The sequence below is a fragment of the Perca fluviatilis genome, chromosome 21 (assembly GCF_010015445.1).
Source record: "Perca fluviatilis chromosome 21, GENO_Pfluv_1.0, whole genome shotgun sequence".
Classification (NCBI taxonomy): Eukaryota; Metazoa; Chordata; class Actinopteri; order Perciformes; family Percidae; genus Perca; species Perca fluviatilis.
The window spans coordinates 17,588,906-17,599,413 of record NC_053132.1 but is presented as its reverse complement, the minus strand read 5'-3'; positions in this window follow the sequence as shown (position 1 = coordinate 17,599,413).

The window sequence follows — 10,508 nt, the reverse complement described above, 5'->3', positions numbered from 1 at the left end:
CTAACTCTAGCCAAGAAAGCAAGTGTATTTCCCAACTTTTTAAAACTATTCCACTAAATTATCTTTTTATTAATGGTTTGTAAAGCCCCAAATGGCAGGGTTACAGGATAACGACGTAACTGAGCAGGATTGACGTAAGTAACAACATGCATTTACCAGTTTAGCACATTGTGGAGCTCACTAAAACAAAAAAAATAAGAAATATGCCAGTGTTGTTGTGGAAGGAAACCTGCTGTTAATCCAATTCAGGCATTGCAAAACATGGAAAATATGCAAGATAACTCTATTACAACTGGGCTCATGCTGTTTATTTCTATATGCATGAAAATACACACTATTGTAACTAAAAGAAAAAATATGGCACTTAATTCACTGTTATTGTGGACATAAGTCTGACACCTCAATACTTAGGCCTAAATCTAGGTGAGCGAGTGAGCACTACGTATATAAAAGACAAGTGTAGTTATGATTCAGACAAATTCATCAACATCATAATATACAATTTTATTTATTTTTTTAAAAGGGTTTCAAATCGCTATCATAACAAAATGGAATTACAGAGTTTACTTTTCAACATGAGCAGTGTTTCCACAACAAGTCTCTTCTATTTCACTTGGATGAGATCCATCCCTGATGCTTTCAGTTTAAGCAAATTATGAATGCCGTGTGGAGCTTTGTTTGTTAAATGGATCCAACATTCACTCACTGCTTAATTGAATGAACTTTGGTTTACAGGTTGAGTCAGAATAAGGTCTGATAGAAAAGCTCCAAGAAACGTTTTTACATTGGGAATATAGTTGCAGTGAACTCCTTTGGTTTGTGTCTTTTAGTTTGTGCGTGTGTGTATTGTAGATGTTCAAATTTCAGTTTTCTAAACATTTTAAGGACTTCTCGGCATTAAAATATATTGCAGCGGGTTTGTAAAATTTGTTCCAAAAAAACCCATTAAAAATACATTAAATGATTTAAAAGTTTAGGTTTTCTTAGAAATAAAACTGATATGTAGGAGGTTGATGTGATCCAAACTGTGGTCAGCCCAATGCATCAGGATTCAGTGCATCCTGGCTGATGGGTTGGCTGACTCTCTGCATGCTGCCTGGGCTGCTGCAGCAGCAGCTGTGCTCTCTTCACCTTCAACATCATCTAACATTATGCTAACATTGCCACAACACAATACAACAGCCAGTGGCTGATGCTAAGCAGACGGACAGGCCCAGGGTGTATAGGAATGCAGGCTTTCTCTATGTTTGTACTGCTGCAGCTGGGCTTGGCCACAGGTATGTATGAGGCTGTGAGGTGGAACACTCAGAGTGGGCGGAGGTCCATGCCATCTGCAGCACCGACTGCACGCTCTACCGTGGGAGAATGGCTGAAGGATAGACGCAGCGGCTAGCACAGTGGTAAAAGAAGTCAAGACAAATAGACAGAAGGAGAGAGTGAGGGGAATCCTTGTGCTGCACCAAGGCTGAAGGGATGGAGGCAGGAAGGCAGCTGTTAGGGATGTAGGCTAGCTTTAAGGGTTTGCAGACAACATTAGTGACTGACTTTTTGTGTTGACAGTAACACTAAAACTGTCATTTGCACAAGTACTGCCTGGGTCAAATTTACAAATGTACAATCTAATTGTAAGGTGATGAAGTTAGGAAATGTATCTCTTAAATCAAACCTTCTTTGTCTTTCTGGCCACTGGAGGCAGCCGAAACAAAGTGTGAACACAACATTGCCATATCATCACCTTCTATATTAATATGATGAACTATTGGGCAACTAGACAACACTCTCTCTGTAGTAGCTTTTGTTTTTGATTGCCTCCCCGACAGGGAACTTGACAGACCTCAATGGAAAAAGTCATTAACATGAAGCACTGAAATGTCTGGTGAATGGAATATTTATTGTCACAAATTAAAAAAAAACTTGAGGTTTTAAATTACATTTTGTTTTGCCAACATAAAGTAAATTACATTTTGACAATTGACATTTAAACTGCAAGTGATTCTTCTTAAACTACAAGTGATTTAATTAAGTAATTAAACTGCACATAATTCTACATGTGAGTCCTGTTTGTTTGACCCATCCAACCATCCATCCATCCATCCATCCATCCATCCATCCATCCATCCATCCATCCATCACGCAATATTATCATTTATTTGGAGTTGTGTGTCTCACCACCTGATACATTTAAATCCACTATTCATTCTTTTTTACGCTCGGTTTTGGTCTCTACCAACTCCTGAAGGAAAGATCTAGCTCCTTAGCAGCTAAATGCTCCACTGTGTTCACCAGCTCGTTGCTAACTGTGTCTGTCTGCTGTTTGGTGCTGAGCCAACAAGTCCTCCAAACCATACAGGTTGTTTATTGCTGTCCTCTAATACCCATAGGAGCGTTTCATTAATTTATGTGGAATTTGACTGTCACCTTATAAGCGTTGCTCCCATCCTAATTACTACGGCCCACTAGAGGGCGCCGGCACTAAAAACGTAAATATGCATCCTAATTGCTGCTTGAACAAACAACTTACGGTAGCGTTTTTCAGGGGAGGACAGTAAGTGTACAGAGTGCTTTTCACTGTTTTACCAAGGCCACATTCTTCTGTGAAGGATAAAAGCTTGGCGGACTTTAACAACAGTAGCCTGCATATCACCTTCTTACAATCCTTATTCATTTTCATAAATTCTTCACAGTCTAGCCACCGCTGTTCTCGAAAAGAGCTCACCTCTCAGGTATAAAAGTTAGCGCTTCACACATGTGTAACTTTCCATCTTTTTTTGGGGGGGGGTGTATGCGGTGGGGGTATCCACATGGCCTCTTAATTTAAACCAGATGGTGGCAGTTAAAAAAAAGAAAAAAGAGAAAAATGAAAGGATGCTTGTATTACACTGAGAAATAGAAAGATAGTCACCTGGAAAATGGCATGTGATTATACAGCTCATCTTTTGTTTTTGGGGAATCACAAGTGTGCACCAATAAAAGACAGGAAGAAGTCATAACAAAGTTTAACATTAAAGCAGGGAGTACTTGAGTGGTCCATTCTTTTGGGGTGCTCATTAATTAAGCTAGCAGAAGTTAAGTCATAATAATTAATTAAAAAGGGAATTCAGAGGGAATTCATTCTCAGTATTGAAGTATTTTACACCCTGAAATATCTTTTTCCTTAAAGATTGAAATTGTGAAATTCTCACACATTTTCACCTTCTCTACTGTAAACCTACTAAACTCTTGTTTTGGCTAAACCTCACAGCAAAACAAACATGCCTGTCAGAGAGAATTTTTTTTCAGATGACAGATGTCACAAATCTGCTTTGAATTATCTACCCACAAATAACTATTCAGGTCCACATATTTCTAAGGTAAAACGCTAATGGCTACAAGTCAACATTAATTCACTCCAAAGAGCTTGAGTCGATCAAACTCCACAGTAGGCCGGGCTAACCACCGCTGAAAAGTCATAACCACAGTGGTTATTGTAGGGCTGGTGTTAGCCATGTTGTAGCTCAACACCTTCTAATGACCGTCAGCCTATTGCAGCTCACTTTAGATGTGTAATGCGATACCGCTGTTCACACCACAAACCAACAGGTCTTCGGGGACTTTTCAAAAGGTGACTTGTAATTGACTCCCACTGAATGTCGCCCTTAACTGACTGACTGACTGACTGAGTAGGTATATTTGTTGAAAGATAATTAAGGAATGAAGAGGAGTTCTGGTTAGAGGGTAGAACAGGCGAGAGCTGCTGAGACCTATGGCATTTCTGGCATAAAACAAACAGATTTTGTATTATGAAACCAAGTTTGGCTTGTGCCGTCTGCACTTGACTCTATTATAATTACAAGTTTGGCAATTTGTAAAGGTCAAGTATGGTGTTTTTGACAAGGAAGACATGAACAAAATATTTCTTCCTTCGTTTACTTCATTTCAATTCTCACTCATTTTTAATCCTAGTTTTTATTTTTGCATTCAGACAGCTTCAGGAGTCTTCTGCATTCCAGTGAGCTTACGAGACCCTCTCACCTGGTTGTTATTATTCATGCTTTTTGTGTGGTATGGCCGCCCCCACTCCCTTTCCCCCAATAACCCTCTCCTCACCTCGGCCTTGAAATAATAATCATAACTTTGTCATGGCACCCTGGCACACATGACAGCCCCAACTGCCTCTGAACTTGGACCCCAAAGATAACTATCTTAATTTTAGTTGTTTTTTTTGTGTTGCAGCAGAGGGGATATAGCTGGATTCAGGAGTTAAGTGCTTCTTCATGATGCTGCGTTCAGGTCTGCTGTGTTTATGATTATGCGCAAAGCTGTTTCATCTCTCTGCAAAATGGCCTGCTTGTGTCAGTGGGCTATGTAAACACACAAGCCTTCACATATGAACAGCATTATTGTCTTTTCAAAGCATGAGGCATGAGAGAAAATGTGTAGAACCTAAAGGTCATGTGAGAGCGCATGCTGGCTCAAGGAGAAAGGATTATTAAGCATTAAAAGAAGCATCTTCATTTTAGAATTTGTAGAATACTGATGTCCTATTGCGTATAAGATGTCTCCTTTAGCAGACATAAAGCACACCAAAGTCTGTAGAAATTTTAAAAAGAAAAACCACCATGTAGCACATCTGGCTCTGTCACAATCACTTCGATGGAGCTTTCCCTGCCCCCCATTCTATCTCGGGTTTCTGGGATAGCTAGGACAGGTGCACATTCAGGTGGAGCACTACTCAATCTCTACTCCCTACTCTATTGCTCCTTACTGACAGTCCCATATCTCAGAATATCATTGCTCTTGTATTGTGTGTAAGGTTTGTACACCTGCATACATCTTTTTTACATCTTTGCTGGTCCTTTGGCCAGTTACTTCAAAGCAAACATCCCATCTTCATGTCACTGCTCATTCATGTATTGCTTTATTCAGGCCGACTTTTGTAGGTTTCACATTCCAAGCTGAACTTCATCAAGACCAATTCATTAGCAGTGCCAAAATGATCCAAATATGACTTTCTTTACACAGTGGAAACCATGAGGTAAACATAACCATTAACCATATTTAGTGTGATTTTAACAGGTTCACAGAACATTATGATGGGAACAATTTGTGTAATGCAATTAAGTCAGGCTTCCCGGATGCAAGGCTACCGTATTAAAAATAGGAAAAGTTTTAGGTTTGGTTATTCAGCCAGTGGTTATGACTTTCTGGCCTATTGCGCTGGTACGGATTGTTTTTCCAGTCACTGTTTGCACAATGAGGTACCTTTTCTTCTCCTGCAACGAGTGCTCAAAAGTAACGATTTACCAACAATGCCGCGCCACTCCAAAACTCGTCAACATTCTGCCAAGCATGACTCTTTCATTATGCCTGTCAGGACGAAAAGGAAACGGGAATGGATGATGCCAGGATGGTTCTCGCCTGTGTCTGGATAGCCGTCTAGCATGTCTTGTGTATTTTTTGAGCGCATGGCGGTCTTGGTCGGCGTTGGTAATGCTGGCCTGAGGTTAGGGTGACTAAGTAAATTGTGACGGCTTTTCTTATTTTGTGGCCTAGCTCTACTACATGCAGCCACTACTTGTGTTGCCATGGCCGTAGCTTGGCTTCAGCCATTACGCTCGAGAAACAGGAGTAGAGGACAGGAAGTGTGGTTTCCTCTGGTTTTACAGCACCATGTCAAGGCTTGGGTTCTGCACAGCCCAGCTAGCCACTGAACTGTGACACACACACTTATAGGAATTTGCTTTTATTAAAAATGACTGACTGCAGCCTCAATCACTCATTGTATGTGCATGTTGGTGTTTTGCAATTGCTATGGTTGTTATTACTGTGTAGCCATGTCTCTGTATGCCTTTTTTGCAGTCCAGAACCATCCATACAGTTTAAGAGTTTTTTGGCATCCATGCTTTTATTAGAATGTGAATACAGACACTATTACACAAATGAAGCCTCTATGCCATGAAAACCAGATCTAGTCCTTAGCCCTACCATCACGCTAGCGAGGTGTTTTATAGGCTCGCGGGCGTGGCTGCCGAGTGGCATCTGTCATCAGAGCGTGCCCTCGCTCTACACCAAGGTGAGTTTATTTGGTTTGATACCTGGTGTGCTGCCCATATTTTCACAGGTGCCTATGTTGTTGAACCAAGAGCCTGATTCCTGCTTTCCCTGGCAGACACAAGGCCCTGGTTGTCCAGAACTTCCTCTAGTGGAAGGGAGGGAGGAAGGGTGCCCCTCTGCTCCCTTAGGAAGCATTCCCCTACAAAATGTCCTCTCTCAAAATCCCACCACCCTATCTCCCTTAAAAGGTAACTACCGTTTTTTTTCAACCTGGACATAGGCCAGTAAGTTAATAGGACAATTGTCCAGCTTGTAGTTACCTTCACAAAAGTGCTCGTTTTGCCACTGACAGGCTCAGATTAATATTTTGTGTGTGTGTGTGTGTGTGTGTGTGTGTGTTTGTAAGTGTCTGATAACATTATTGAAAGGATCCCTTCAAAGATAGATCTTTAAAACATCTTTGAGACCTTTCTGTTTAATCAGAAACAGCTCTGAAGTCGCTAGCGCAAACCCACCAGACTCCATTAAAAAAAGCAATACTTTTAGCGTGTATAGAGCCAACATATTTTCACATGTAAATCATGTTTATTTCAACCGAACCTAGAGTTGTGATGGTTGGAAAAGTGGAAAGACGACCCAAAACGGCTTTTCATAGTTTTATTTTGTTTCCGTCGACTTTAAATTAAGTTTTATTTACGATCCTAAAATTACTGTTTATTTACATGAAGTCTGGTGGGTTTAGCAAACTAAATTTCTCGGATGTTTTTATGTTAAAAAAAAGGAGCTTACTCTTTAACAGAAAGGTCAACCTCCTTAGAAATCCTTTCCATAATGTTGTCAGACACAGGATATTAATCTGAGCCTGTCAGTGGCAAAACAAGCACTTTTGTGAAGGTAAATACAAGGTGGACAATTGCCCTATTAATTTACATTGCAGCTTGTTTCGCTGCTGGGGTTGAGTTAATGTATCTCTAAATGAACATTAATCAATGAACTATTTGGGATGGATTGATACCACTTCTGTGTTACTGCTCTGGAGTCACAGTGCACTCATTCTGTCAGATACAGCAGCCCAGTTTGACATTGGTTTTTAATAGTTACCAAGTCTGTGTAAGTAAATGTAAAGAATTTATTGGGAAAGTGATTGATTGAATGTCAAGACTGTCAAAAAGCAATAGACAAAGCACCATGGATCAAGTCCTTTCCTCTCTGACTATTTTTAATACTACATCAACATATTTAAGTGCAAATATCCATGGCCGATTTAGACACTGTGGAGGAATAATGGTCCAGGAGCCGTCATTAAGGTACAGAGTCCTCCTGGCACAACCGCATCCTGGTGAGCAGCTGAGAGTCACGTCACGCCACAGCTGGGCTAAGGCTTCGTAGTGGGGAGCCAAGAGCAGGTTTCTGCCTGTGGGGAGCTTGGCTGGCCCTTTTTATAACCCTGTGACTCTGGTGATAGTGAGGGAAAATCCATCACATGCCTGTTGATGTCGATCTGGGGTCAGATATAGATATTTTCTTCCCTATGTAACATTGGGGGAGAAGATGCTGTTTAGACATAGCTTAACTTAACTCTGGTAATAATTAAAGCACCATAAAGTTTCAAATAAAGTGCTTGTCGGATCCTTGAACAGCGTCTGAAATGCCTTTGTTACACTTTTCTGATGCACCGTCATCAGGTTAATACGTATGCTTTGGTTTGTGACCAAATACTTGCAAAACTAGTGTCATTCCTATCAGCCTCAGTTGTTCTTTGTGACTAATAGCAAATGTTAGCATGCAAACATCCCAAATTCAGATGGTGAACATGGTAAACGGTCCGTGTACTTGGCGGATTTTCGTTTTGAAAGGAAAAAAACAAAAACGAGAAACTTTCCCAATTACCATTAGTAAATAGGAAAACAAAAAACGGAAAACAACCCATTATTCGTTTTTTGTTTTGATATTAAAAAACGGAAAACGAAAAACTATCTCATCCGATTGTCTTTGATGGGTTTGTAGATGGAACTCGGAAATTAAAATGTGTGTATAAATCTGTGCTACAGTACAGCCTCACAGCTGCTAGCATGGCTGCAGACTCCAGACTACTTCCGTCACTTTATGTGTAAAACCAAGCGCAACTGTCCACAAGTGGGTGCCGTAATCTCCATTTGTGTGGTTTCCCGCATTTCGCGGTCATTCAAAACATGAATAAACACCTCATCTTTTAGGCGGCAGGTCACACAAACTAGTTTGTCAATGTCAAGTATACGCCAACCTTATGGACTTGATGCTATGTGAAACCAAATAGAGGTGATGGAGAACAGTATACTGTATGTATTCTTAGTTAGTTTAGTTTACAAGACATGACTGCTCCATGACTAAAATTTGTGCCCTTAGGCTCTTCTCAGCACCAGATCTCCACTTGTCTGAATGTCACAAACTTAAAGACCACAACTCCCACTGGCATGGAAAAGCCTCCAGGTCCTTTTTTTGAGAAGTGGACACAGAGGAAAAGAAAAAGTCTCTGAATAGAAACTTCCAAGAGGAAAAAAGGGACGTTTTATATATATATATATAATATATGTGTGTGTGTGTGTGTGTGTGTGTGTGTGTGTGTGTGTGTGTGTGTGTGTGTGTGTGTGTGTGTGTGTGTGTGTGTGTGTGTGTGTGTGTGCAAAAGTCCTGGTGGACTGTGGAACTTGAAGACATCTCAGTCTGGACTCATCACTGTCATAACTATCTCTGGAGGGGAAGGGCCCTGTCTTTACAAAACCATCAAAACCACATAGATCACTTTTTACACATTTCATGAGCCGTTTCAACCGCTAACCATCTCGTCCCCATCCTGTCATGCGGTCTCCATTCTTCATGTCGTTCTCTAATCACTTTCCTTTCCTCTCTCAACCGTTTTTCAACCCTGCTTGCCCTCTCTTGCTTTAAACCCTCCCCCTGCTCTCTCTCTGTCCGTCTTCACAGATAAGTAGGCATCCCTCACCTTTCACATAACATCACATGGTAGCAATCAGAGTGGGCTTTGGCAGACAAATTAGGGCAGTTAATGTAGACCGGAGATCAGTGCAGAGGCGGGGAACCTGGTGCTAAATGCCAACAGATGGGCCTGAAGTGGATCGGCCCAGCCTAACATAGTACGATACAGTATAGCCTGGGGTGTAGAGCTGAAAGAGGGCCTGAGCCTAGAGGAAAGAGGGGCATTCTTACTAAATCTAGTTTTTTTATTAGCGAGAAGTGGAAGACTCTGGAGCATGGGAAGATGTAGAGCTAATTTTAGTCCAAAGAAGAATTGTTTTTTGATTGGAAAACTATTGAACCTGGGTCTTATCAGATGTTAAATTCTGTGCAGAAACAGAGTTTTTTTTAAAGAAAATGCTTAAAGACATCTTAGCACCACTATTCCTTTCTGGCTCTATAGGACTCTGCAACAAAAAAAAAAACTTGTTTCTATTTGTCCATTTATAGAGAAACTGTGTATTCCAAAAAATGTATTCAGATTTATTTCAAACACAGCTTGCCCCCTAGTTCACCACGGAATTATGCATATTTAATCAAATGTTTGGCTGAGACGACCGATGGGACTCAAAGCCAATTCAGCATGGATACTCCTCAAATGGCACATTTTCACCAATCAGTCTGTCATCACTTGTAAAATATGAATGAATAATGCTCTCAGAAATCTATTAATTCAGAATACATTTCTCCTGTAAAATGTGGGACCCATCAAACGCTGCTCTGTGTCATTAAAAGTGTTTGCACTCACATTGAAGTGAAAGTAAAAAAAAAAAAAAAAGTAATAATTACTCAGCCCTAAAGCCAGGATTGTAATTCTTGAAGCCAAGCTATTGAAATGTGCTGTAATAAGTGAGACGACCCACAAAGGGCTTATGCAAAATGTATCAGTGTAATTTCTATTTGTCCATCTGCACACAATCCGCTTTTTGTGATCACCTTAATGCATGGGCAACACACACACACACACACACACACACACACACACACACACACACACACACACACACACACACACACACACACACACACACACACACACACACACACACACACACACACACACACACACACACACACACACACACACACACACACATCTTATGTTACAGGCTTTGAAGAGGCAGACTCATCCCCATTTTCAACAGTACCCAATCAAACACAAAGCTGAGGGGAGGATTAGGAGCAGGCTTGTGCTGCACAATGCTCCTATCAAGGACCACACTGGTTTTAAATTACCCCCTATTCCTCACTCATTTTCAATCACTCACTGGCCCAATAAAGTTTGTTTCTCCAATAAAAAAGACCAACAAAGGAACAATGAATCCCAGTTTTGTGCGACAGCAGTCCCCTACAATACTCGCCACTGTGCATTTGTGTCCGGAAACTTGTCCACGAGTATCATGGATGTGACTGGCCCATTTGTGGGCTAGAAAATTGGATAGGTTGGAAAGTGAGAAAAA